This window comes from Rhinopithecus bieti, unplaced genomic scaffold (genome assembly GCF_001698545.2).
Source record: "Rhinopithecus bieti isolate Rb0 unplaced genomic scaffold, ASM169854v2 scaffold_6380, whole genome shotgun sequence".
Lineage (NCBI taxonomy): Eukaryota > Metazoa > Chordata > Mammalia > Primates > Cercopithecidae > Rhinopithecus > Rhinopithecus bieti.
In genome coordinates, this window is record NW_016806642.1 from 3572271 (window position 1) to 3595182 (window position 22912).

Sequence of the window (22912 nt, forward strand, 5' to 3'; positions counted from 1 at the left end):
AAGAATACTTGACTTTTGATAACACTTGGGCCTTCCAAGATTCTTCTAAAACTGAAACACAAGCAGCTGAGGTGCATCTATAGGAAAAGAGAAAATTGAGAAAGAGCTGAGCCAAGCATTTGTTATTTTTTTCTCACCAATTATTAAGATCAGTTGGCTTAGGATGGAGTGAGAAATGAGAAAACAGGACAAGGTACTGTAGCTGAAGTCCTTTTATGTAAAAACTTGAGGCAGGTGAATATGGTTCCTTCCTTACATAGCAATATGTATGAATCATTTTACTGATTGCTTTTATATACTTGGTCCAATATTCTTTGAGATTAGGATTGTTATTATTGACTTACAAGTGCATTTTATTTAATAAGAATGTATCTTTGTCATATATGATCAAATGTTTAGTTCAGTTTAAATTTTTTTAGCTTCAGGACAAATTTTATTGAGCAGAAACTCCTAATTGTACAATTGCTTTCTCAATGAAACCTTTTTTAAAAATAAACTTTTATTTTCAAATCATTTAAAACTTACAGAAAAGTTGTAAAGATAGTACAGAGTTTTCATAGACACTTCATCCATTTTTCCACTATTGTCCTTTTACCATTCCAGCATCCAATCCAGGATACCATATTGCATTATTCTTAAATTAAATATAATTTAATTTTTAATTTTGGTTGTATTTTTTCTCACTTACAGAGCCAACAATATTCAATCTCTTTTCCAAAATTGAACTATCATTTGATAAATAATTGTGTTCTCTCATGACTTGAAACACCAACTTAATCATATATATGGCTTCCAAATTTATATATCTTAAATTAAATTTCTTCAAAAGCAGAGATGTAATATTTAAGTTGACTCTTAAAGCACAAGTTATGCTTGCTTAAAAATGTGTGTTGAATGAAGAATGAATGAATACACTTATGCTGGGAAATGCAATAATTTTTGCATAGCCAAGCACTTTCTAATTACCTAGAACAACCAAGCTTTTCCATAACTAGGTATTTGCTCAAGACAAATAAAAACATATATCCATGCAAAAACTTATACAAAAAATATTTGTGGCTGGTATTTTTGTAATAGTTCACACCTAGGAACAACCTAAATGACAATCAACAGGTAAATGTACAAAGATATTTTGCTATATCTCATACAGCAATAAAAAGAAAAAGCATTCTTTGAGTGACAGAAACAAAAAAAGTAGATACTATATGATTCTATTTATATAAAATTATAACAACTAAAACTAATTCACAGTGAAAGAAAGAAGATCAAGTGGTTGCCAAGGGATGGGTTGGAGAGAGGAACAGACAGCAAAGAGGCACCAGGAAACTTTCGAGAATAATGTAAAAATCTTGATTGTGGTGGTTTCATAATTGAACACATTTGTCAATAGTCACCAAACTGTAGCATTTTAAATGAGTTTAACTTATTGTACTTAAGCAGTATCTCAATAAAGTGTCTTTTAAAAAACCATTATAGAAGGTGCACAAAATAATCCCTTGGTTATAAGAATACACATATCACATTTATCTTTTATCAATCTATTTCATCTTCATAAATTTCTATTTTCACATATTCTCTACAGCATCTAAACACATATACATATAATAAGGTGGTGTGACTTAAATAAATTTTGTTACAGGGATGAGGGAGCAAAAGGATTTGAAGACTACCAGTCCAGCCAGCTAGAGGAAGAGTGCTGATACACACCCTGAGCTGTTTCCATCAACCGGCAGCTGCCTCAGGCAAGGCTTTGGCAAGCAATGTGCTGTAGTCAATTCACGACTGAATTTTCTGTCAAGTGCCCAGAGTGCCCCAGCCCTTCTGTTCACCTGGCTCTCGACTCTGGGTATTACCCAAAGCTCAAGACTTGGACTTCTCCACTGTTCTCTTGTTATTCTAATAATTGGCTTAAAGCTCACATACACTCAGGACTTCTACTATCATCATAACACTGAAGACAAACAAATCTATATTCCAGATCTCTTAACTGTTTTATTTTTTGTTTTGGGGTTTTTTGTTTTGTTTTGTTTTTTTCCCACAATGCCTATTGCCTATTGGACAAATTATTTTTCAAATCTACATTCTAATTCAAATTCAGTATTTCTAACCCCACAGCTTCACAAACCAGTTTCTTATCCTATTCTTGCATTGCTGCCAAAGAAAAAAATACCCCAAAGCTATCCTTGATTCATTTTCCTCTTTTACTTTAAAAATCATAATTTCTGCCCATTTGCCATTAAGGTCTTAATTTACCTATCTCATCTATCTGTAGCAGTGATTCTTTGAAACTATAGAGGACCCCTCCTCAGAAAAGTACACTGGCAAGCAACATTTTTCATACTATTTTGCATATGATTTCCAGGGCGCACAATGAAAATGTATAGATCTCTACATTGTTCACTTCTAAAATCTGTTTCCTCTGATCTGGCTTTTTCTTGAGAGTTCCAGACCACCTTCCAAATACTTTTCAGAGAGCTATTATTTTATATTGCAAATATATCTCAAACGTGTATGTTCAAAACTCAACATGCCATCTCCCTCAGCAAACTGTGTCTTTTTCTTACTCTTCCTTTAGTGAATGGCAACTCAATTCCCCCAATTAATTAAAATAGTAACTTGTATATTATTGTTGACTTCTTTCTCCCTCCCTATACCTCTCACATCTAAATGGTAATTATAGTGACCTCCCACAATTAGTCAAGTGGCATGCATTCGACAAAGTATTAACAACCAACCCACCATATATGCTTAAATATTTTCTGTATGAATTTAAATAAGTGACTCACTCCTTTTCAGGTGAGTAGCTAATAGACCAAACTCTCAGTACCTCATTCCTGAACTTCCTCAGTAGTCTCCTAACTCTCTGCCTGTTCCCAATCTCGTTCCAGTTCTAATATCTCCCAACATGTCTTAGAATAGATTTAGGCGTTCCCTCTCCAGCCCCTACAGAAACTTTAGTGTCCTTATCTTCATTCTTAAGGTTTTGTATTCCTAGGGCAACTTTTCCAGGGCTGTCTAGGACCCTTAGAAAGCAGTTGACAGGCAAATAGAAATAAAGAAGCTAGAGAATAGTTGTTTAAGGTGTTATACTCTCTCCCAACCCCTGCCCAGTGCTATCTATTTGTGTTTTCATGGAGACTTTAGAGTAGAGCTTCTCAACCAGTGCATTTCTATACATAATATCATACAGGAGGCTGAGACAGTCATCCCCTCAGTCCCTAGGATAGCCTTGTAATTCCTAGAACCACAAACAGCATTATCTATATAGCTCAGTGTTTACTACAAATATTTAACATTCCAAAGTGTGCCAATGGATGAAGAAAAATTTGAGAGGTATTTAGAACACAGAAAGGCCCTCCAGTGTCTAAAAACAATGAATTTGCACCCTGACATTTTACTGTCTTGGAAATTTAATGCCATCAACCTATAGTTAAAACCTACATGATCATGGCCAATTACGTTTGGAAGGGATTTGTCTCCGTTGGCCATGGACCAGCCGGAGCAGCAGAAGGTGAGAAAATGCTGCCTTTGAGCAGCTGATGCAACCCAGGTATGGCAGAGCGTGGAGGACCACACCCTAGGAAGGAGACCAGCAGAGAAACTAAAACAAGTGAGTAACTAACCTACAAGAGGACCCAGAAACTTAGAAAAGGAAATCTCAGAACAGAAACTGAAAGCCAAGAACAGAACCCAAAAATGAGTCAGAGGAAATGAGGCAAAAGGTCAGACCTCGGGAAAGGAAGCTAGAGATGCCAAATCAGCAGAAGGCTGAGGGCTGAGGTCAGGGATGAGTCAATTCATCTGCTCTCAAGGCCAAAAGAAGCCCTAGCCCTTGAGCCACCATGAGGGTTAAAACTTCTTCAGTGAAATGAAAGGAACTAAGCTTAATTCTTCACTGAAACCTCAGTCCTACAATATGTTAATTTTGTCCTTTAATGGTCTTGGGGTTGTTTTGGTTTGTTTGTTTTTCCCCCTAATTTCCTCATTTACCTTCTGTATATTTTATATTTTATGTAATTTTTATTTAACGTTAATGAAACAGCAGCTTTCAAGTTGTCTTAGGCATACAAAAGAAATTTTTTCTAAATTTATTGAAATAAAAGTATATGTAAATTATGTCATAATATAAACAGAAAATTCAAGCCACCTTACTATCATTAATATTAGTATTATTTGTACTACCAGTAGTTATCATTTACTTAATTTTGTAACCTTGTGTCTTGTACTATGCTAGATGACTTTATATGTTAACTCACTTACTCCTCACAATATCCACAGGAGGGATTATTAGTCACAAGCAAATGAGGAAATCAAATAGGTCAAAAATTTTTCCATGACCCTATAACAAATAAATGGCAGGAATGAGATATAAACCTGTGATGTGTCTGATTCTTAATTACTGCACTCAGCTCCATTTTATTTAAAATCTGCTTATTTAAATATGACCCACATAAAATGGGTCATTTGCTTAATGAACATCTGTCAAAGCACAGCTGGATATTAAGTACTATACTAGGTGCCCTTGGGGCAAAAGAAAAAGGAGAATCTGACATAGCCAAGCCTTCCAGAATGCTCAAGTTAAGTTTGACGACAAGACATAGTCCATGAAATACAACAAAAATTAGTCCAAAGTCATAGGTAAGCCTTAAATTTGAGCCCTGAAGTTACTATTTCTCAGCAATATGACCCTAAGCAAGTTATTCTTATTGTGTAAAACTGAGATCATAATGATATGAGCCTCATGGGGTGTCCTAAGGATAAGATGAGAAAATGTAAACCATTAGTTTTCAACTTCAGGTGATTTCCTCTCTGACAAAAGATATTTGATAATGTCTGAAGCATTTTTGGTTGTCACAGCTGGGTAGGAGAAAAAGAGAGGGCTGTTTGCATCTAGTTGGCAGAGGCCAGGGATGCTGCTAAACACCCTACAATGCACAAGACAGGCTGTCTCTCAAACAAGGAATCATCTGGCCCAAAATATCAATAGCATTGGAGTTGAGAAACCCTAATGTAGACGAAGCGTTTAGCAGAATCCTAAAGGCATTTAGTAGTAGATCCTCCACATTAACTCACTATATTTGTATGAAAAGCTGGTAGCATTTATGGCATTTATGTTCTTAAGAAAATAAATAGAAAATAATTGTAAATATTAATAAGAATTTTAAAATATAGCCCTTTAAGAAAAAGTCTTACAAATCAATGTGGTAGGTAACAGCATAGGCTTTGGAGTCAGATGGACCTAAGTTTGAATCCTGGCTCTGTGTAATGTTGAAAAAAGGATTAATCTGAACCTCTCCATTTCTTCATCTTTAAAATGAAAATAAATATATCTAAGTTATATACCTGGAACATACTAAAACCCTCAACAAATATTTTTAAAGTTTTAACATACAGAGTCTTAAGCAGGCACTAGAAAAAGTATAGACTTCGGGTTGGTGAAAGAAAAAAAAACAAGTCACCCCTCGTTACATAAACTTCAGCAAATTACTTGGCTGAGGCTTAGTGTTTTCATCCTCAAAATTAATATAATAATGCTTTCATCACAAGGTAATAGTAAGAATTAAATGAGACTGCATTTAAAGCATTTCCTAAGATGCCTGGCACATGGTGAATGCTCAATAAATATTAGTTACCCTCCTCGAAAGGAAAAAACAAAATCTTTATAAAGGTACCGAGGTTGAAATAAATAGGAAAACTGCCTTTGCTAGAGCAGAAAGTGTGGACGACGGACTTTTGGAACATCCCACAATTTGCCAACACTCCACCTTGGAAAAGCCCTGTTTCTGCATTTGAAAGGGAAGCTGTACACTGCATGTCCTTTTCACCACCCACCAACTTTCAACAAGCATCCTTCTTTTGGCCTAGGAACGTCACTATGACTTATCTAGGTTGAAAGAGAGTGCAGCCTTTGGCTGCAATTACTGGAAGAATAAAAATTCAATTCTTGAACTGCAGATTTAACTGCATTTTAAGAGCACAAAAAAGATCCACAGCAGAAACTATTCATAAATAAGTTAAACACAAGGCATGATTTATCAAAATATTTGTCATTCTATCTCTAAAAATGATCATTAATGCTGCTTTTATGACCATCTCTGAAAATAACTGTTTGTCAGGTAGTAATACCAGAAACAAAATTACTTATTCAGTGACTGACTTCCTAGTCAAGACAGATGATATCTAAAAGTATAATAAATGCTATTTCAGAAAGTGCAGTTTAAATTTCAACAAAAGTAAGAAAATAACCATAAACTATCCAATTCCAAACTATTAATGCTAAAGCCTCTTTAAATATCCTATATCATGTACTCAAGATAATTTCCCAAACAAATGAAGGCAGTGTTTAGATCTCCTCATTTATGCTAATATTTCAATATGAAAAATGAGTCCATATACAAATGGAATATAAAATATAACACATATAACTTCACTAGTCTAAATGGCTTAATGAGTGTATTTTCCATTTGAAATCATGTTTGCTGTCATTTGGCAGAGTTGACGATCTCATGGCAATTCTGTAGGTTGTTTTTGATGCACCTTCTGAATTCATTTTGCAATGTTTTTTATTTCATTTATTTACTGTGTGTGTGTGAGAGAGAGATGGAGTCTCACTGTCACCCAAGCTAGAGTGCAGTGGCACAATCTCAGTTCACTGCAACCTCTGCCTCCCAGGTTCAGGCAATTCTCCTTCCTCAGCCTCCCAAGTAGCTGGGATTACAGGCCCATGCCACCGTGCCCAGCTAATTTTTGTATTTTTAGTAGGGACAGGGTTTCGCCGTGTTGGCCAGGCTGGTCTCGAACTCCTGACCTCAAGTGATCCCCCCACTTTGGCATCCCAAAGTGCCGGGATTACAGGCATGAGCCACCGCGCCCAGCCCATTTTGCATTTTTAAATGCTAAATATCTACCCACACACCACATAACATGTTCAAAAAACAATTCCACTTTCGTTATTCTGTTACAACCTAAACATATTCTAAAAGCCTGACCTGTGTGTCCAAAAAATGAGCTAATCCTAAGTTGTCTTTTTCTGAGAAATAGAAAATAACAACAATCATGTACTAGAAGCATTCAACTGATTCTATGTCCCTCTAAACACAAATCAGCCATAACTGAAAAGGTTCAACCCTTTACCAAGTATAGGATACACATACAAACCTTTTGTACTATCCACATTCATTTCCAATGCTTTCCAATGCTATTACATTTCCTACAACATGACACTTGTCAGGTCCCACCACATCAGAATTCCAAAATTTCAGAGGGCCCCACTGCCATTAAGATAAAGATCCCCTCCTAAAACTCACATTCATATGCTCAAAGTTCACAATGTGATCTCAGCCCACCTTTCAAACATGTCCTCCCATTCCTCACCTATATGGAATATTGTCTAGACTTACTGTTCCCTCATATGCTTTATACTGTCTGCCTTCAAATATTTATGCTCTTCCAGCTGAGGATAGTGGCTCACGCTTGTAATCTCAGCACTTTGGGAAGCTGAAGTAGGAGAATTGCTTGAGACCAGAAGTTCAAGACCAGCCTGGGCAACGTAGCAAGACCCTGTCTCTACAATTTTTTTTTTTAATTAGCCATGTGTGGTGGTGCATGCCTGTAGTGCTAGCTACTTGGGAGGCTGAGGCAGGAGGTTCACTTGAGCCCAGGAGTTCAAGGTTACAGTGAGCTAGAATTGTATACTTCACTCCAGCCTGAGCATCAGAGCAAGAGTCTGCTTCAAAAAAAAAAAAAATTGTGTTTGTCTACCTACTTGATGGACCCAGCTCTCCTTTTAATCCCCACTGACTCAAAATCCTACTATCGTACTTACACCTCACCTATTTATTGCCCCTAGCCCATCCTGTCTCTGGGACTAGATGAGGATTATACAGTCTAGAGGTTGACGATCTGTATTCATGCAGACACTATGGTCAAAGTAACAATAACTGTGGAACCTGAAAGGTATCCATCTACTTTGGGGAGGTAACAAAAAGGATCTCTGTGATGACTGAAGGGCTTAAACCACAGAGTTCTCCAAACCTTCCAGGACTCCAAAGCAGTAACTACTCTTTTCCTGATAGATGCCTTCTGTTGACATCAACAAAGGGGCCACTCCAGCTGCCCTGCTCACTCCAACCCTACTTGGCAGCTGCTTTCTCTCTTAAAGGACACCACATCACATTGAAAAGTTCATCAGGCTCATTAGTAATTAAAGAAAACCAATTGAAAATGGCCAAGAGACCGTTTTTCTCTCCTCACATTGACCAATGACTTGACAAAACCGAGAATTAGAGGGAAATGAGGAAATGGGATTAGAGGGATAGAAGGAAACCGGCACTATGATCGACAGTTGGTGAAACCATACATTGGTATACACTTTCTGGAAGAAAAGGTTATGTCAAAAAGCCTTTAAATTGTGTATAGCCCTTAACTCAGCAATTCCAAACATTTATACTGGGATACTTATTAAAGCATTGGTAAATTCCAGTAATTAAAATGAAAGCAATTTGAATATTCATCACTAGAGAATGGATTCAATAAAGCATAGTACACTTATTCAATAGAATACGATGCAGCCCTTCATAATTATGTGAGAAATCGATTCTTGTACTCAATTTTGAGTGAATACATGTAGTTATAGAATGATGTATATAAATATGATTGTGAATCCATGAATCTATACAGAGGGACAGATGGAGAAATGTTTTCCACTGCTTCTAGACATAATTCTCTGAGGCACCTGCAAAGGGTGCCTGGATCACAAATGTGGTTCTCTTTATGATTTGATCATCTCCCAGGTCAGGTGAGTTTTCTAGCAGATGTACTGTTGTTAGAGGTAAAAGGACCTCAGGGTTTCTTGCCATTTCTGATTCATTTTAAGAAAATTCAAGTTTCCCTTTACCTTGCAATTAAGGTACATGGTAGAAGAGTCACTATACATAGAACAATATGTAAGATGTGAAAGAAAATTTGTTTTTAAAAGATAAGAAATTTTTAGAGGATTAATCCTGATGGCTCAACATCTAAATACCACATATATTTTCCAATTACAGCCCTGAAATCAGTATATGTCTTACAATTGACAGTATCTTACAATTGCTGTCAGAGAGACAGCAGTAATGAGATAGCTGCCATGACCTGCATGTTCATAAAAACTTACAAAACGAGTGTTAGTTTGGTCACGAGGAAATCTAAGAAACAATAATGGCACATCCTTTAACACCTAGAAATCATGTACCTGTAATGAAGAGATAGGATCAGTGGGGAATCAAGCATGTTTAATAACACCCCCAAAGCAGAAATCACAAGGCAAGCTCGATCAACATAATTGCTAAGCGTCTTTTCAGGATGAACTCTACTGCTGGTATGTAAAGTGGGACTGCATGGATAAACACAGATATTAGTGACTCAGGATTCTGAAGAGATGGATTTTGAATGTGAATTTAAAACTCTGAAAGAGAATCAGTTTTTAGAATAACTCATCTAAGCTATTTTAGTATGTGTTCCTTTTGTTACACATTCATGGGAGAAATATATATTTTATATTTAGGTGTAAGCATGTTCTTTCAATAAAAATAAAATTCTGTAAGTGATTAGAAAACACTGTTTACAGTTTCATTGCTAGTATTTCTTCTTAGTCATAAATAAAATAATTGTGTGCCTTACAATCGAAAACAAGCATTATTTTATGTATCACTAAGAAGTAATAGAAATTCTAAAAAACAGAACCAAGAAAACCAAATGAAATAATTTAACACTCATACAGTGCTAATGTTAGCACTTGTTTTAAAGTCATGTCAGAAGGTGTTAATAGAATGATTTTTACACAGCCAAGTCATGATTGACATCTGGCTTTTATAAGACACCATCGATTAAAGGCGCATCTTGATCTGAGATGTTAAATAATGGAGGAAAACTGACTTTAGAATTCATACAATTGATAATAGAAGAAAAACTTCCAGAACTAAAGAAGAATACAGTATCCAGAAAGAAAAGACCCACTGAGTCCCCCCACCAAAATTAGAAATGACCCGCACCCAGGTACATAATCTTGAAATCTCAAAATTTTCAAAGAGAATGAGATGATCTTAAAAGCTTCAAATGACAAAAAAAAACTTCGCATTTAAAGGGTCAAGATTCAAAATAGCATCAAACTTCTCAATGGCTAAAATGGCAGCCAACAGACATGGAAATACACCTTCAAAATTCTTAGTAAAATGGCTTCCTAGAATTCTACGTCCACAAGCTGTAAAACAGAAGAAAAACATTTCCAGATGTAAAACATTTCAAAAGTTCTACCTTTAAATACTCTTCCTTAGGAAGATACTTGAAGATATGCTGTACCTATCAATACAAAAGATTAAACCAAGAAACAGCAAGATATAGAAATCAGGAAACAAGGAATCAGATGTGGGAAAGTGGTTAAGAAAGAAATCTGCACAATGATTGTACTGCAGATACTATTAGCTATCCACGAAAATATCTGTTTTCTTTTCCTTAGACACACAGCTTAGACAAAATATCCCAGTCTCTCTTTCAATTAGGTTTGGCCAAAAGACTGATTTCTAAACAATAATATATAAATGTAAAGGATGTATGTCTCTTCCAGGACAACATCATAATATTTGCCCACTCTTTCTCCGCCATGCTCTGTCAGAATGGAGTTGATCACGACATCTTTGAAATCCACGTACTGAAAAGAGACATCCCCCTGGCCAGGCACGGTGGCTCACGCCTGTAATCCCAACACTTTGGGAGGACGAAGCGGGTAGATCACCTGAGTTCAGGAGTACGAGACCAGCCTAGCCAAAATGGCAAAACCCCGTTTCTACTAAAAATACAAAACTTAGCCGGGCTTGGTGGCACATGCCTGTAATACCAACTACCCAGGAGGCTGAGGCAGGAGAATCGCTTCAACCCTGGAGGCAGAGGTTGCAGTGAGCCAAAATCGCACCACTGCACTCCAGCCTGGGAGACAGAGTGAGATTCGGTCCCCCAACATACCCCCCAGAAAAAAAAGAAGAGATGTGCCCCTTAAATATGGACACATATTATGTATCAATTAAAATTAATTTAAAAAATAAAGTCTATTAGTTAAGGAATTTTTTAAAATAAGTGCCTCTACTCTAAGGTCCCTGGGTGACTGCAAGAAGCAGAGCAGCCACAACACGACTCACCTGAAACAGCAGGTCAGAGCTCCCACTTCCTCCTCCCAGCCCACCTGGAATAGTTCAGTATCACTACATGACCAAGAAATATATTTCTGTCATGCACAGTGGAAGAAAACTATCCATTTGGAAAATGACAGCTGGACCTCTAGTGGTGTTTGCCAGCCACAATTCCCCTATTCCCCCCTTAATTTCTCCCCTATCTTCTCTTAAGAATTCCCTACTCTCTAATTATTGCTGCTACTGCTACTACCACAGTGGTTTAGGCCAAGGGGAACTACTTCCTGTCCAAAACACTTGCCTGAATTTAACCTCCCTCTTAATTTTCATAAGACAGCCAAGACAAACAAGACTTTGTAATGAATTGAGGTAAAGCAAAAAGAGAGAAAATAATCTTGACAATCTGATTCACAAAGTATGACATGCTCTCCTTAACTGACCACCTTTGTTCCTTCTTAGCTACTGTCTCTTTAGCATACACCACTTGGAAGCCCACACATAAGCATTTATCTTCAACAAATCAAGCAAGAGCACAAAGCACAGAGAAAAGCAAAGCTTCCTTCCTTTTACTTATTTCCAGATCAGTTTTCACATGAAATTTCATGACTAAACACCCATCACCATAGATTTGATGTGAAAGAGACCCAGTATTTTTCCCACAAACGTGACTTTTCCCTACAACCTCCATTAGACAAGTCCCCTAAGCATCTCATGCCTAAAAAGCCTAAAGAGGAAAATGATGTAGTTTAAAGACTGTTTCTTTACACAAAGCAATTGAATAATTTTCCCAGTTACACAATTAAGTTACCGACAAAACTAAGACACAAGCCTTGCTCTCTGGCTCAGAGTCAAGCATTATCACCATATCAAACAATTCATTTTCCCTAGTGACCAGCACATAGAAAGCATGACATTTGCCATGGTTAGAAATAAGGAACAACTTCCTATTTTAAATAGGCGTCCAAAGGGCTGACAAAAACCTTTACTGACAATATTACAAAAGCCTTTATTGAAGATTTTTGAGTAAAGCAGAACCTCATTGTTTCCAAGATATGGCATTGGAAGTTCCATTCTAGATTTAAGATTCCATTTTCAGCACTGGAATCGTACATTTCAATCAGAGTTTTCCCATCTCACAAACCATTTAAGAGACCCAAAGGACTTGTTATATCTGGGCAAAATCTATTACTGTGTTGCATTATTCAAGAAATTGCCTGGCTTTGAAGCTCTTTCTATACATTCTCTTCCCCACACAATGAGGTTTACCAGTGATATCTCAATGCAAGAACTTAAGAATACGTTGTTATATTGTTCTCCTTTGAAAAACTTATATTGAGGACCACACTCAAAATTCCTGCTCATGATACTCACTTTTGGAAATGATCACCCATCATCTTGTTTACATATTAATAATACTATTTATAGAATTTACATAACACCTTCTTTTAGAGCAGAATAATGCACTTCACATCCATTATTTCATTTATCTTTATAATATCCTTTTGATGTGTGGAGGGAACAGTTGCTGCTCCCTATTTTAATGTGAAAAAATTAACTAGAAAAAGAAATTCATTATCCTTGACATGGATAAACAGCTTCTAAGTAGAGTGCCTACATCAATTGGAGAATAAACCTTCAATTGTGAAGGCTATTTTTGTCAATATATTGAATGAGTATAGCAAAGTTTATACATTTTTATAATGCAAAAGTAAATACTCATTTATAATGAGATTAAGCCACGTTTATTTTATTCTTTTAAAAAATATATTTGCTCTTGGATAATATCAATATATGTCATTAAAAATTTAGGGAAAACAGAAAAGCATAACATTTTATAAATAAATAGTACATACATTTTATAAACAAATAGTACATGATAGTGTCACTATCTGATTTTTCAGAATTTCACACCTATATATGTCATTATTAATGTAGAAGGAAATTATGACTTTTTTTGCTTATAATTCACTTAATAGCAATACTATCATTCAGTTTCATATATCAGTCAGCTCTCTTGACACAATGACAACTGATTAAAAAACATTAGATAATAAAGCAAATAAANAAATTTAGGGAAAACAGAAGCATAACATTTTATAAATAAATAGTACATACATTTTATAAACAAATAGTACATGATAGTGTCACTATCTGATTTTCAGAATTTCACACCTATATATGTCATTATTAATGTAGAAGGAAATTATGACTTTTTTTGCTTATAATTCACTTAATAGCAATACTATCATTCAGTTTCATATATCAGTCAGCTCTCTTGACACAATGACAACTGATTAAAAAACATTAGATAATAAAGCAAATAAAAATTTATAACCATTTTAAACTATCATATTTTAAGAAATCTCCAATTACAAATTTATGAGACAACACTGCAAGTATTTTAAAAGCTGTAAAATATTTTCATATGCAATGATAATAGTGGTTTCCTACCCCATATCTATAACAGAATCCTGACATTTTGGGGAGGTACCCGTTTTTCCAGACAACAATTAAAACAGAAATAAACTATTTCTCATACTTCCTTGTACTTAGGTATGGTCATTGATATAGTTCTGGTGAATAAGATATTAGAAGTCTACCAGATGCAACTTCCCAGGAAGCTAATATTTTCCTTATTAAAAAGGACTGACTCAGCTGCTGTGTGCCTTGTGCCTGGCCCCCTCTGCCTGCCTGTGGTAGACAGATGTCATGCCTGGGAGCTTTACTAACTGTCTTTTCACCAGGAGAATAAAACACATACACTAATTACAGTGGAGTCAAAAGCAAGAAGGAACCCAATTCCTTCATAGTCTCCTTGGTTATTAAGGACTATCTTTCTGCTGACACTTTATGTTGTGTAAAAAAAATAAACTTCTTGCTGGTTGTAGCATTGTATGTCAAATTATTGGTTACTCCCAAATGAATGCAAGCTTAACTGATAAAATATCCTCAATGTATCCCAATCGAATCCTTCTTTTCTCTTATCACATGGCTTAAAGCAAAATTAATTCCCTGCACTAAGTCAGACAAATCCAAATGGAGAGTCTGTAGATTCTTTATCATATGCACAAAATTATTTTCCATCTTTATATCCATGTACTGCAAATGCCAACCTTCTTTCACCTTTACACTCCTCCTTTTAAAGTATTTCTCAGTTTGTGATAGTGTGAAGTCAGAAGGAATTTGGTGGAAACAAACTTACATTAAATGGTAAAGAGGGCAACCCACTTTGCTATACATTTTGCCTATAATCCAAATGATGAAAACAATTTTTTTCCAGATTCATTGGTGTTCTTCAGCTGTATCCCTATCTTACCGAAGATTATAGCTAAGTAGGAGGTATGACTCACAGAAAGAGTTTTCTTAATATAAATTTCACCCATTGAATAAAATTTGAACTATTCTCTAAGCAATGCAAAACAGAAACTCTTGAAGTCTCATGCTATTCTTCACGCAATGAAAAATAAGATGAAAATTATACAAATTATCCAAAATGTTCACACCCGAACTTCTTCAGAATGAAAGAATTGGCACAAAGTACCCTAAATTTCATATCCAAGGTCAGTAATTACATAGATCTGTAGACACTAATTTTATCCTTCAAAAATGTAAAATGTGAAGTCTTAAAAATTACTTTATGTATTCAGTTGGAAATATATTTGGCTGGAAGTAACAAAAAACCTAACAAATAGTGGAAGAAACAATTAAGAGGTTTATATTTTTCTCATGGAACAGTAAATCTGGAGGTAGGCAGTGCAGGGCTGATACATCTTGAAAATGCCACCAAGAATCCAAGCTACATCTGTTTTGCCACTTCATCATCCTAAGCCTATGGATTTATTCCTCATTCTTCCAAGAAGGCCACTTATCTCAAAGGCTCATCCATGCTCTACGGAGAAAGAAGGGGTAAGAGACAGGGGAAAGAGACTTCGTTTTAAGAAGTTTTGTTCAAGAAGGGAAGTGTTCCCCAGAAGCTTTCATCTAATCTTTGTCAAGGGAGGCTGGAAAATTGAATGTTTTGCTTTCCACCTTGTATAGCAGAGGGAGATGAGAGAGAAAGGGATGAAGTGATATTCAGCCAATCTACAGTATCTACCACACCTACAGTCCAGTTAAATCTAGTGCCATCCATATTAGCATCATGACCATTGTCATTATCATTGTCAACAAAATGTTTGTTCCCCAAATTGTGCTATATGCTATAACCATATAGTTGGATAGTCTTAACCCAACCGTGACCACTCGTACTGTTGCAAATTCTGCCCATGTCAAGATATAATACTAATTTCATATTCAAATATTAACTTTCTGGAGATCTTTCTTATGGATAATACTTAATTGCACGGGCCTATCACAAAATGCCTCAAATGTTTTGTCGAACAATATCCACTAATCTGAAGTTTCACCAAATGATAATGCTGGAAAGAACTTTAGAGATTATCATAAGTTAGCCTTATTTTACACCCTGAGGCTTACACACAGAATGTCACTGACCCAATAAATAGCAGCACTGGAACTCAGGACTTTCAGTTCCCAGTCCTCACTTACTCAGTTACTAAAGTGTAACCTTGCAAATAGAAGTCCTACACAGTGCTTTCTAGGGTAATTAACTAGAAAAAAAACTGCCTCATTCTATTATATCTTTTTGTACAACATTCCCATTTTTCTGCATTGAGTTTTTCACTCTGGTATACTTCATGACACTGCAAAACAATTCAGTCTTATTTCTCATCCAGGGAGCTGTACTAGTCACAGAGATGTATATAAGAACTTCCTTTAAGTATATATAGGCAGCCTCTTTAAAAGTAATTTCAATACTGGCCTTGCCTCCTGATCTCTGAATTCAGTTATTATTCTATAGTCTTAAATATTTTTTTATCCGTGATATAAGAAAAACATAGATGTGGTTTTGTTTTTACCCTTAGAAAAATCCCCCCCAGTAAATACAGCAAATGCTGCTTTAATCTTTCTTTTTTCAGCCCTTAACATTTGATATAGGTGAAATTGGTTTTAAATGACCACCAGAGCAGCCTTATCAGAAAAAGAGAGAATTCTCTCAAAAGGACACTGTTTCTCCATATGGTAAGAAGGTGAGAGCAGAAAGAAACAGACGGAGAATCTTTCTAAGGAATCTTAATATATGTTGTAAGTGAGTGTGTGTGTGTGTGTGTGTGTGTGTGTTATGGGGGAGGAGAGAGCAAGCCCTGTGGGCTGAGTTGCCTGTTTGTATTTCGCACAGTCAGTGTGTTTGAACACCTGCTGGTCCTGCTACATCCTTCTCACCTACTGCCACTCTAGAATCTGCAGGGAGGCAAATCCTGCAGCATACCAATGTACCATGCCCAGGACAACTGCCACCATCCACAGGCCTTTAAGGCTGACTCAGACTATAAAATGAGTCATTATCCTTATCACTTTCCCCAACAAAGACAATCCACGGTTAATGCACAAGTATAACACAAAACAGTATCTGGAGGTCTTTCCTAGGAATCCGTAAATACTTAATACTGAATGCAAATTTTGACTATATGTTCATTTTCTGGATAATTGATCCATATGTCCCTCAGATTTTCAAAGAAGCCTACTTTTATTAAAATAAATCATGTCCTCCCAACTTATGGAAGTATTTTTTCTTTTACAAAAGAGGTACTGAGAGATTATACCTCACAATAGTTTTTTAATAAGCCTTCTCAAAGGAAGGCAATTCTGATTTCTTAAAGAAAATATCAAATCAGGAAATTCTAAGAACTCAGAATAAACAAGCCCTGCCATCACTGAACTGAAGGAACTTAGATTCCCTTATGACTTTCTAACATGTCAGTTTTATAAAATATAAAACAATAAGGTTGAAATAGGTGATCTCTAAGATCACTTTCAGTTCTGAAAATGCCATAATTCTATGAGTCAGCACTGTGATATACCAGGAGAGCCAAAGACAGAATCCTGGTATCTGCTCCTTAATCCATTCAAAATATCAGCAAGTTGCTTATGGAAATAATGTCATTTACTTTCTCTAAGGTTAAAGTGTCCATGGGATAAAGGATTTTTTAGTATTTCCCACAAAGATGGCAATAAATAAGAAGTACTAATATTTTTCAAATGCATTAAGATAACTTGAAAAAAAAATGTTTCATAGAGTAAATGTCACATACCAAGATTTTTGTGTTAGACTCTACTGACAGGGTATGACTTGACATTTAATTCTCCAATTACATTAATATTAACTAACTTAATTTAACTAAGCTATCTTGAACTAAGGTTTAAACTATGTCTCCACAACAAATATGTATTACAGGGAAATACAATCAATGATAGTAATGTATAATGTGGTTGAAGATTTAAACTAGAGTGTTTTTTAAAAGCATATGTGGCTGGGCATGGTGGCTCACGCCTGTAATCCCAGCACTTTGGGAAGCCAAGACAGGTGGATCACTTGAGGTCAGGAGTTCGAGACCAGCCTGGCCAACATGGTGAAACCCAGTCTCTACTAAAAGAAAAAAAAAAATACAAAAATTAGCCAGGTGTGGTGTTACACACCTGTAATCCAGCTACTTGGGAGGCTGAGGCCAGAGAATTGCTTGAGCCCAGAAGGCAGAGGTTGCAGTGAGCCAAGATTGCACCACTGCACTCCAGCCTGGGTGACAGAGCAAAACTCTGTCTAAATAAATAAATAAATTTTTAAAACTTTAAAAAAAAAATTGAAAATAAAAAATAAGAATAATGCAAGGGGCATCCCAAGGAGGACTGAGAATGGTAGCAAGAGGGAGATGGACTGCTTAGTGACCTCTGGACTGGAGGAACAATAGAGCAGTAGGGCAGTGGGTGTCTTCCAACTCTCTATTCAACAGCAGGCCCAGAGTCTCTCGACTCCTAACCTAGTAGTAGAAAATGATCTAGGTAGGTTTATTCCTCGTCTGCATCTAACTGGGTTCCATTTGACAATACTAGGTGGCCTCAAAGCACTGGCACCAGAAATCCTGCCACAACAAGTTCCAGGCCTAAGAGTGCTCCTCATTTCTGCAAGACTGAAAGTCACTTAGAGACACTTCCCAGACCTAGAGGCACCACAGGGCCTGGCCTGGGAAGGCTTCTTCTTCCCCTTCAGGTGGCACCAGCAGCGTTCAGTGGGAGGCCCCGAAACACCAGACAAACCAGGCAGACTAACAGCACCTCAAAGTCTCTAGAAATTAAATTGTCATTGAAACCACTGCCCATAAAAGTAGGCCAGGATCTGTGTGCTAACCCTAAACAGAGTGATTATCTGTTAAAATACAAGATTTAAAAAGAAACCCAGAGCCTTCTAACATAATAGCTAAAATGTCCAAAATATGACCACAACTTAAATGAGAAAAGACAATCAAGTGACACCAACATTTAAGTGAATCAGATGTTGGAATTATCTGACAAAGACTACAAAGCATTTATTCTAAAAATGTTTCAAGCTCGACATGGTGGCTCAAGCCTGTAATCCCAGCACTTTGGGAGGCTGAGGCAGGCAGGTTATGAGGTCAGGAGATCAAGACCATCCTGGCCAAAATGGTGAAACCGCTTCTCCACTAAAAATACAAAAAATTACCTGGGCATGGTGGCCGCGCCTATAGTCCCAGCTACTCAGGAGGCTGAGGCAGGAGAATCGCTTGAACTCGGGTGGCAGAGTTTGCAGTGGGTCAAGATCGTGCCACTGCACTCCAGCCTGGGTGACAGAGCAAGACTCTGTCTCAAAAACAAAACAAAACAAAAAAATGTTTCCGCAAGCAAATACAAATTCCCTAGAAACTAATGAAAAAATAGAATGTCTCGGCAAATAAGCATAAGCTGCCAAAAGAACCAAATGGAAATTATTGAGCTGAGAAATACAGTAATCAAAATAAAATACTAGATGGACTCCGTAGGGAAGAAGACAGAGGATAGAATCAGTGAACTTGAAAACAGCTCAGCAGAATGTTTTCTATTTGAACAAAGAGAAAATACCAGGAAAACAAATGAAGAACCAAGCCTGAGGGTCTTGTAGGACAACAACAAAAGATCCAACTTTCATAGCATTGGAGTCACAGAAGGAGATAAGAAAGAGAGTGGGGCTGAAATACTTTTGTGTTTGAAGAAATAATGCCTAAGAATCTCCCAACTTGGTGAAAGACAAACCTACACATTACAAACCTGATCAAATCCCAAACAGAACAAACCAAAAGAAATTCATCCCAAAACACATCATAATCAAACTTCCAAAAATTAAAGACATAGAAAATAATCTTGAAACTATCCAGAGAGAAATGATGCATTGCATATAAGAGAGCATCAATTCAAGCAACAACAAATTTCTCATTGAAACCAGGGAGGCCTGTGAAATGAAGTGACATAACATTTTTCAAGTGTTGGAATAAAAAGAAACTGTCAACTATAAATTCCTTCCACATATGCATTTTCTATACCATATTTGATGGCTGAAACACCACATTTCAAAAGACCAATGGATTAAAACTGGAAAAATGAATGTATGGGGTAGGAACATCATCACAGGTTGGTTTCCCTGGCCAGCTAATTCTGAAATGAAGTTCAAAGCCCTATTTCATTAGGAACCACCTGAGGAAGGATGGGGAAAGAAACAGAAAAGACCAAAGGGAGAAGTAGAGCTGCAATGCAAGCCCTCAGGGAGCTTCAGAGCTAGAAAGATCCCTCAGAGTTTTCCAGAGTTGTGCTGCGATGGCCTAATCTTTATACTTCCACATGGATCAGCCACTGGATGTGAGCTGCACTGGAAAGGGGTGTGACCTTGGACAAGGGAGCTTTCTATATAGCTCAGGCAATCCCTGAAGAGTCTGACCATTGAAGGCCGTCTGTTGACCACACTCCCAGAAGCTGGGGCAACAAGTCCCTCCTTGAAGAATGATTTGGCACATCACAGTGTCCACTGTATTACCACATGGTGGCTACAAGAGCCAGTGCCTGAAGGAATTAATTTGTTTTGTGGTCAGCAACATCCTACACCTCCAAACTATGCTGCTTGAAGGTTTTTGGAAATAGAAATGGGTGAAATTGTATGACATGATAATAAATTATTAACCCCCAAATCTTTCTAACTGAAAACCTCTCCATATACCTCTTGCTCCTTAGCCAAATTAAGTCAAGTAAGATATTAAGAGTAACCTAGAACTCTTTATTTCTTCATGATTTTAAATATTCCATTTGTAAACCAAAATGGAATTATTATTTCTGTGTCCAGTATCTTTATCAAACCTTTACTTGTACATACACAGTACCTATTACTATTAAATACCTGTCTCTAGATAGGCAAAGGACTCCAAGATCAGAAAACTATGTATGATTGATTTCTTATTCCTCAAATCAAAACAGTCCTATTTTGAAAGCAAACAAGTATATCTAAGAATTCATTTTATAAAATATGTCAAGCCACAAAACTGAAAAGCAAATCAGCTGATAAAAATACAAGTAGACACACTGCAACATTGTTTAGCTCCCAACTGTAATAAGGAAAATAGGAAGATGATAGATATATAGATAAACAGCCTCAATGCATCAATCAAGTCATCTCAACAATTCCAGTCCATTTAACAATCTTACTTATTTTTGTAAATTAACAAAATTGGAACGCTGTTGTTTAGAAAATGAAAAAGAATAGAAACAGCCAGCAAATATATTGCAGTCAAGTCATACAAGTATTGATTTGAAGAGTTGAATAAGCCAATGTTATACTTATTGACCTTCAGGGGATTTCTCTCTTGGGATGTCAAGAAATGAGGTACCCTGAGAGAGAAGAAGCTCAACTTCTTTTACCTGCAGTGAAATCATCGGCCTTATCTATCTTCTTGTCAATTCGTGTACAGATAAATTCCAGACCCCTACCTACACTTCAGGTTGTAGGTAAAAGCACCTGGAAATCTCCAAATTTGTTTTGTTTTTATGAATATAATTGGTATAATAACAGCTTTTAGCAAAAGGAAAGGGGGGGAGTATGATCTACTAATAAAAATAGCATCTGGACTTTTATTACTTTTTTTATGCTTAATGTGCCTTTGATTCTTATAATGTAGCCAAGAGTTTTCCAGCAGCTGGAAATCTTTGAAATTAAAGGATGCATGTGATTCAAAGAACAGTTATATCTCAGATCTAAGACGTAGACTGCATAGAGTTACCATATCTGTTCAGTGGCATCATATAATTATGATGTAAACCTAATATAAGTACAATGTAATTTTAGGTGACAGTCTCAAAGTCTTGCTAAAAATTATCCCAGGCACGTGTGTGACACACACACAGACACACACACAGACACACACACACACACAAGTATATATAACCACTGTAATTAAGAGCGATTCCTCTGTGCAATCCTCCTTATACACGCTTTAAAGCTGTTGGCCACAGTGGGTTCCGATTTGTGTTTGAAGTACCGCACAAGGAAGGTGGCCTGTGAAAAACGGGAAAGAAGGAGGCAAAGCAGGAAGATGGAAAAAGAGAGTAGGCATTAAGGAAAGTGACAGGAGGAAGGAGGAGAGCCTCTTCCTTCCCCAAAACACTCTTGTAGCTTGGAAAGGTCCAAGCCCCCTAACCAAACACCAGACAGAGCTTCCCAAAAGTTCCTGGCAGAGCTTTGGTGATGCCTAGGCTTGAGTGCGCCCCCCTTGGTGCCCCAGCCACCAGGGCACGCAGGACCATCCTGGAGCCTCAGCCCAGCAAACTCTTGGGTAGTTCAGGCTCCCTTCCGCGCCTGCCGCCTGCAGTCAATCACTGGGCACCGCGCGCCCATCCGTCACCTACTCCAGGGCTTCCAAGCCCTGAATCCTTCTGCCTCTCTCCATTCTCCCTTAGCCTCTCTCCTTCCTCTCCTCCCCAGTGACTTGTCAAGAGGTCCAAGGGCGGAAGCCGAAGCAGAGAAGATGAGGGCGAAAGGCTAGGGGCCGGTTGACGGATTTTCTACAAGGGGCGACAATGACGCCGTCAATACGACCATCCAGGCCCGCCGACTCCATTCCTTCTTCGCCCCCCATCAGCCCTGCAGCACCCCACACTCTCCATTGCGGCTTCAGTGTGTGATGAAGTAAGAGAATGAGGAAAAATAAACCCGCAGCCTCCTAGGCAGCCCTTACCTCAGGCTGCCCTCGCGGAAGCCGCCCTCTTCCTGCCCGAGGCGCCTCTGCTGCACAGCCGCGGCCGCAGCTCTCTGGACGCCGGGGCTCCACCCGGCGCGGGTAGACCTTGCGCTGCGAGTGAGCCTTCCGCGCTCCCGGGGGAGGGGGGACGAAAGTCTGTCCGGAGGGCGCTCTCGTGCAGCCCGGCCCGCGACCAAGAGCCTGCAGCCGCTGAGGAGAGGCCAGGAGACCCGGGAAGGGGTGCGCGGGCCGGGGGCGGCTGCGGAGCGCGCGCGCGGACGGGCCAGCGGGCTAGCCTAGGGGACCCGCGCCAGGGAGACACAGGCGCTGGCGACGCGCCCCTCAGCTCTTCTCTCCTCCTCTGGCCCTTTAAACCCCCTCTCCCTACTGTCCACCCCCGCCCCCCGGAAGAGACAGCTCGCCGATGCCACTTGGTCGGCTGCGCTGCGCTCTTCAGCCGGGTGCGGGGAATAACAATGTGACCGTATCGCACGGATGAGATGCTGTGTAGTAGGTTGTAACTGCTGAGACCACCACCTGTCAATTCTAGGGTGCAAAGCACGCCGTCCCCAGTCGTCTGGCCTCTCCCATTGCCCTCCTAGCTTATTTTCTTTCCCCACCTACCTCACAGACCTCCTGCAA

The 22912-nt window shown here is 38.0% G+C and overlaps 1 protein-coding gene across 1 annotated transcript in view; it reads right to left on the reverse strand.

Annotated features, from left to right (window-relative positions):
• The window catches only part of PDE4B (phosphodiesterase 4B), a 592970-nt gene extending 570374 nt beyond the window's left edge, over positions 1-22596 (reverse strand). Inside the window, exon 1 of the mRNA XM_017877178.1 lies at positions 22268-22596. The gene's annotated coding sequence lies outside the window, so the exon portion shown is untranslated. The remainder of the gene's footprint in view (positions 1-22267) is intronic.
• Positions 22597-22912: the final 316 nt, after the last annotated feature.